This window comes from Lemur catta, chromosome 1 (genome assembly GCF_020740605.2).
Source record: "Lemur catta isolate mLemCat1 chromosome 1, mLemCat1.pri, whole genome shotgun sequence".
NCBI lineage: Eukaryota > Metazoa > Chordata > Mammalia > Primates > Lemuridae > Lemur > Lemur catta.
Window position 1 is genome coordinate 243,236,136 of NC_059128.1, and position 7,155 is coordinate 243,243,290.

General features: G+C 36.2%; 1 pseudogene; it reads left to right on the forward strand.

Moving 5' to 3' along the window:
• The first annotated feature begins 5,628 nt into the window (after positions 1 to 5,628).
• On the forward strand, positions 5,629 to 6,603 carry LOC123642344 (annotated as a pseudogene).
• The last annotated feature ends 552 nt before the right edge of the window (positions 6,604 to 7,155 follow it).

A 7,155-nucleotide genomic window follows, 5' to 3' on the forward strand; every position in this document is an offset into this window, starting at 1 on the left:
AAGCTTATTTGAAGTACTAAGTGTTGAAATCTGGGGAGGGACTGTCCTTTTCTCTTCCTACTCTTCTTTAACATTAAGAGTGGCAAAACTCAGATCCAGCCTGTGGGTGCACTTTGGGAAACAGCCCCAGAGCCCAAGTCTGGCCTACTGTGGAGAACAGACAGGATATGCATAGAGGACATCCCAGGATGAACTAATAGCCACACAGACCAACCAAAGAATTGGATGGATGTTTACCCCAGTTCACTTAAACATCTATACTAACAGGCTTAATTTTGGAAAGAGGTAGACTCTCCTTAGGAAAGCAAGCCTCTGAATCTAGGCCAAGGATCAGGGTTCCTATTGACAAGGGCAGTAAGTGCACAGCCCCTGTGGCAGGGCCTTGATGGTCAAACACCACAGGCTGGGTGGAGGGGTTGGCTGTGGGTATGAAGACAGGCATAGGAGAAAACTGTATCACTGGTAGTTTAACCAAAGTGACTTTGGGCATTGGTAGAAGAAGCTTCTGGGAATACCTTGGAGGTGTTGAAAGAGTCTGCTTTCTGGCAGGAGAGCTGCAAGAGTCTTCAAAAGATGCTTCTAGCCTTATTTCTAAAAATTCTAGTTCTTGAGTGTCTGGTCTAGGGATTGGCTGATTACTCAATGATTTGATGGTCTTATTGGACAACTTCTGGTTTTGCAGGAAGTTTTCCATTTCATCTTCTTACCAAGTGGATTCCTGTGTTCCACACGGATCTCATGGCCAGTTTGGTAGTTGTGTGACTATAACGTGGTTCCACTTTGCACCATACGAATTGCTGCACTTTCTACATTTATGCATCTTCTCAGCGTTCATTTTCATAAAGTTCTGTTTTACAAGAGCAAATCAAGAACATCATCGGTCATGGCCTCAGGCATTCTTCAATTGGACAACGGTAGAATTTGCACGTTTTTCAAATATTTTATTTTTGTTGGATTTGTTTTGCTGTCCTGCAGACGGCAGGACTGTTCAGATTTTCTATTTCTTTTTGATTTAATCTGAGTAGACTGTATGTTTCTACAAATTTATTCATTTCTTCTAGGTTATCTATTGTGTTGGTATATAATTTTTCATAACAATTCCTTATTATACTTTTAGTTCTTAGGCATCCATTGTAATGTCTCCTCTTTCCTTTCTGATTATATTTGTTTTAGTCTTCACTCTTTGAGAAAGAGTTTGTATCCAGAATATATAAAGAGACCTCAGAACTCAGTAATAACAGAATATAATTAAAAATTGGCAAAAGATTTGAACACTTAACCAAAGAAGAAGTATGGATGACAAATAAGAATTGGAAAAGATGGTCAACTTCATTATGCATCCCACTGTGGTTCTTTGTCTTTGTTTTTCCTTGGCTCCTCTCCCTTTGCCTAGTAGGATTTCAATCAGCTAAAAGCTGGGGAGCTAGTATATGTCTGGATTTGAGCTGTAATTTGCATGAGAAGGACAACTTTACGTGGACTTGGCTCCTGAAAGAAATCTAGGTCTTTGGCCACATTAAAATTATATTTTCATTAGCTCAGACAAGGCCATGTTAATCAAAGTACTCAAAGCAACAAATTTTATATATATAAACTGAGATTTGCCTGGACATATCACAAGTGTCACCTGTGGTGGAAAATAGTGGCATAAAGTGTAATTTCAGTTGTTAAAAGAACTGCCTATAGTTAATAGGTGTTTATCATTTCAAAGACTGTAATGACCTGTTGGACAATTTGAACTTCTCACACATGTCCAAATCCATAGTGCCCAACAGAACAGCTTCATTTTATCTTCCAACAGGAAATCTTCAGGTGCTCCTAGGGGAATTTCAGTTTTCTCCTCCTTCCTCTTCTGGCAAAAGCTCACAGTTGTACCATTGATTGACTCTTGTGTTCATAACAAACTTATATAAAGAACATTTTTCTGAGCTTGGGAAATGAACCTTACAAAATGCATCACTGTGCAAGAAATTGCTGCCTTTTTTGTTGGCATTCCTATGCTATTGTGTTTTTTGTGCTTTAGAAAGCCTAACACGATTAAAGGATCAATACAACTTCTCTGGAGACATAGGTAAGAGGAAAATGATTTCTATTATACTCATTGTTTTTTATATAAAAAGTTAAAAAGCTGTTAAAGTTATAATAATGTTAGATTGGATTTATAAGGTGCCAGAAAAGAAAGGTGAGAAATGGAAAGCAAATAGTACATTTTCTGTATATTTTATTTTCATGACTTAATCTGGACAAGCAAAATAGTTATAAGACTGATTTTTTTCCCCTTTAACAATTTTTTATCTGATTAATATAACTGGAATGAATTTATAAGATAAAATGAGGTTCAAAAAGGTATACCATATTGATTTTTGTGTAAGAAATCTTTCTGATGATTCAAATATAAAACATCATTCTGTTGAATTAAATATATATTCTGAATAAAACATTTATGGTAAGTCACTTAAATATTAGCTCCTATATCTTTTCACCCACATGTGATGATGAGTAAATTTAGTGTTATATATACGAAATACCAATAATATGCATAAATATGTATATAGCAGGAAATATACAGAAAATAGCTCTCCAATGATCAGTTTATTACTTCATAAGTCACAACATTTATGACTTAATAAAGTACCCATACAAAAATTGAATTTGAAAATGTTCAGATATTTAGTGATTTAGAATTACATAAAAGGAAACCGTATCAAATAAAAATACATTTAACAACTGGAACTATTGGCTTTGCTATTTATATAGCCTGTATCAGGTTCTAGCCTTTGACTGTATTTTATTCTGCTAAAAAATTCGGTGGGCAAAACATGTTCTCAAGTAGTAATATCAGTAAGATTCCTGGAGAAAGTTAGTTGTAATCATTGCAAAAACAAAGACAAAACAACTTTTAATTATTTAAAGAAGTTTCAGGCAGTGTTAGTAACCTTATGAACAACACAAAGTTTGTAAGGGAAAATTTAATGTCAGATCTCTCTTTCATGCCAAAATATCGAAGGAACATAAACTTTAAATTTTGAATAACAGAAAAGAAAAGAATCCCAGGGTTTACATCTTTTAATAAATCCTAGGGTTAAGACAAACATTTACCCCCCAAGCCTATGAGCTTTCACCTTTATTCAGTCTTCAGTCTTTCTCTAATGCTTCCTTTCTCCAACTTCTTTGGTTTGTCTTTTCTACACTAATCCATATATGCAGTTGATATTCTCTGCCTATTTCTCTTCTTCCTCCTTGTTCTCTATTCATCCATCCAAGTTTCCCTTTCCACCCCGCTGTCCCTTTTCCTTTTCATATCTTCCTCTCTTCTTTCTTTGAAATTGTTAAAAATTCTATAGAAAAAATTTACATTTGTGTATGGCAGCAGACAAATTCCAACTATTCTCCTCATTTCTTAGAGTGCTCCGTCTTAATTCACTTACAGTTGTGTCACTGTTACCCATTTAATTCTCATTATTCTCTGACCTTAATTCTATCACAAAATAGAAACCGCTCCCAAGAAAGCCTTTAAACATTTCCTGATGTCCACACTCACTGATCTCTGTTCACTCCTTGTTCTACTAGGGCATTTACTTTGGCATGTGGCCCTGTACTTCACCTTGTCCTTCTTGAATATCTTTCCTCTCCTAGGTCCACACACTCAGGTTTGCCTCACCCCTCCTGCTTCTCTGACCACTCTGCTTGGTATCCTTTTCTGGCCTCTCCTTAGTCTGTCTCTTGTGAGTCAGTTCCTTGGTTGCAATAGGAAATTAATTTATTGAATGGATATTATCTGTAACACAGAAAAGTTGCTATGATTTGAAGAAGCAGCTGGAAAAATGGGCAGTAAAAGAAGGAAGCTGGACAGTTGCTCAACAGCAAAAATCGTGTCCCAGTATTAGCTCAATGAGAGCTCCTCTTACTGCAGCTGACATTGAGATGCCCTAACTGGCAATGTCAGTGTCATTGTTGTGGATGCAGGATGCATTTGCTGGGGCTGTGATATTTCTGCCTTGGCCGTTTGTGCCACCAAAGTTCTCTTTTGACCTTATAACTGTCTGTCTTTGTCTCTCTCCATATTCCAAATCTAGTTTCAGTGAAATTGACTGAGCAAACATAGATCAAGTCCCCTTACTGTAGGCACAAAGGGGAATGGGAAAATGTCTTTCTAGGTTTTTTTGGCTTCTAGGGTGGGTGGTAGACTCTGCTTACCACCAAGAATCATGTGGTAGAAAAGGGGATCATGAGTTGGTTATCTAATAAATGACATACACAGTACCCACCTCCTTATTTGCAGGGCATATGTTCCAAGACCCCCAGTGGATGCCTGAAATCTTGAACATTACTGAATCCTACATATTCTGTACTATGTTTTTTCCTATACATGCTACCGGTGATAAAGTATAATTTATAAATTAGGCAAAGTAATATATTAACAATAGTTTATAATAAAATATAATAAATATAACAAAACAGTGTAATAAAAGTTATGTCAATATGACCTCTTTGTCTCAAAATATCTTATTGTATGTGCTTTTTTTGACTGTTGTTAGTGATGGGTAACTGAAACCATCGAAAGCAAAACTGCAAAAAAGTTGGGGGGGGCCTATTCTATTGACTTTCACCTGTCTAATATAGCTTCCTCAAGCGTCTACTTTGCTGTTCTTCCCTTTGTTTTGTATACTCTCCAGTGGATAGGCCATCTATAACTATGCTGTCAACTACTCCCACGACTCCAAAGTCATTACATTTATTAAGATTTAATAGACTTGTGGTACTAAGTACATGTCACCTAAGCATTCAGAGGACCCTTCTTCCATATTTTGCCAATGCACCTGAATTCTCAATCTCAATTTTCAATGAATTTCTACCCAGTAACCAAGTGACTCAACTCTCCTTCGCTAACCATCCCCTCCACATCTAATATGCCATAAATCCTAGTGGCTTTACATTCTGAATTCTTTGAATCTAACTCTTTGTTCTCCTCATCACTTCCAATGCCGTATCACTCTTGGTCTAATCACTTCACATGCATTTGAATCACTTGAGGATCATTTTCAAAATGAGGATTCCTAGCCCTCATGCTTGTACTACTGTGTCTATTTCTACAGTAATTATCTTGTAATCTTTATTTCTCACGACAATCTTCCCCTAACTATTCTGACATGTAAGGTATTTGGGGGAACCTGTGGAAAACAGTAGCAGCTTCCTGACTAGTATTCCTGATTCCAGTTTCCCCTGCTTGCATCCTGCTTTCTACACTACCAAATATCTGATTTAAAAAATCCTGGTTCTTCAAATATCTTTTTCTTTGACCCTGAATTCATGTCCTAGACAAATGATTTCTTTACCATATTAAATCATATCACCACAAATTTAGCACATGCTCAGAATGCCTCTCATTTTCTCCAAATCTGTTAAATCCTAGACATTTTTTTCAATGAATGGACAGTAATTGTCTTTTCCCTCCTTTAGTTTCCTCACTTTAGTAGTAATAAATAAAATTAAAGGCAATCTGATAAAACTTTGGTTTTATTTCAACTTCCATTTCCCAATTTCAACTGATAGTAATTACATATGAATATATATGTGTGTATGTGTGTGTGTTTATGTGTATATATATATATACATATATATATATATATTTACATTTACTGCATTTTATTTCAGAGGACACCAAGTGAGGACATGGAAAAGGAAAATGCAACATTGGTGACAGAGTTTGTTCTCACAGAACTTACTCAACAACCAGAATGGAAAATCACACTGTTCCTGGCATTCTTGGTGATATATCTCATCACCATTGTGGGGAACCTTGGTCTAATTACTCTCATCTGGAATGACCCTCACCTGCACATCCCCATGTACTTATTCCTTGGAAATTTCGCCTTTGTGGATACTTAGTTATCTTCCACAGTGACTCCCAACATGCTGGTCAATTTCTTAACTAAGAGTCAGATGATATCTCTCTCTGCGTGCATGGTAAAATTTTTTTCCTTTGTAATCAGTGCAACCACAGAATGTTTTCTCTTGGCAGCAATGACGTATGATCGCTATGTAGCCATATGCAAAACTTTACTGTATCCAGTGATTATGACCAATGCACTATGCATCCAGCTATTAGTCTTGTCATTTTTAGGGGGCTTTCTTCATGCCATAATTCATGAAGCGCTTCTTTTCAGATTAACCTTCTGTAATTTCAACATAATACATCACTTTTACTGTGACATTATGCCATTGTTAAAGATTTCTTGTACTGACCCTTCTATTAATTATCTAATGGTTTTTGTTTTTGCAGGTTCAATTGAAGTATTCACTGTTGTGACAGTTCTTGTCTCTTATACACTTGTTCTTTTTACAGTCTTAAAAAAGAAGTCTGTCAAAGGCATAAGTAAAGCCTTCTCCACCTGTGGAGCTCATCTTTTATCTGTGTCTTTATACTATGGCCCTGCTCTTTACATGTATGTGCGCCCTCAGTTGCCACAATCTGATGATCAAGATATGATAGACTCTCTGTTTTACACTGTTACCATTCCTGTTTTAAATCCAATTATCTACTGCCTCAGAAATAAAAAAGTCATAGACGCATTAACAAAAACATTAGAGAAAATAGTTTAGGTCTTTTACTTTTAATGATGTCTCTCCTCTTTTTAGTAAAACAGTCATAAAATTGTGCAGGTTAGATGTGGGTATGATTTTTTATCAATACATGTCGAAAGGGTTTTCAGTGGAGATTTCTTAGCTTTCTAATGACAATGTGTTAGTCCCTAATAAAATTAAATTTTTTTATCTATTATTCAAAAATATACATTATTTTTAAAAATTTTACCCTATTACAGGATACAAATGTTTAGGTTACATATATTGCCTTTGCCCCGCCCAAGTCAGAGTTTCAAGCATATCCATCCCCAGATGGTGTGCACAGCACCCATGAGGTGTGAATATACCTATCCCCTCCTACCCCCCACACCTGCCTGACAGCCAATGAATGTTACTACTATATGTGCACATAAGTGTTGATCAATTCATACTAATTTGATGGTGAGTACATGTGGTGCTTGTGTTTCCACTCTTGTGATACTTCACTTAGTAGAATGGGGTCCAGCTCTACCCAGGATAATACAAGAGGTACTAGATTATCATTGTTTTTTGTGGATGAGTAGAACTCCA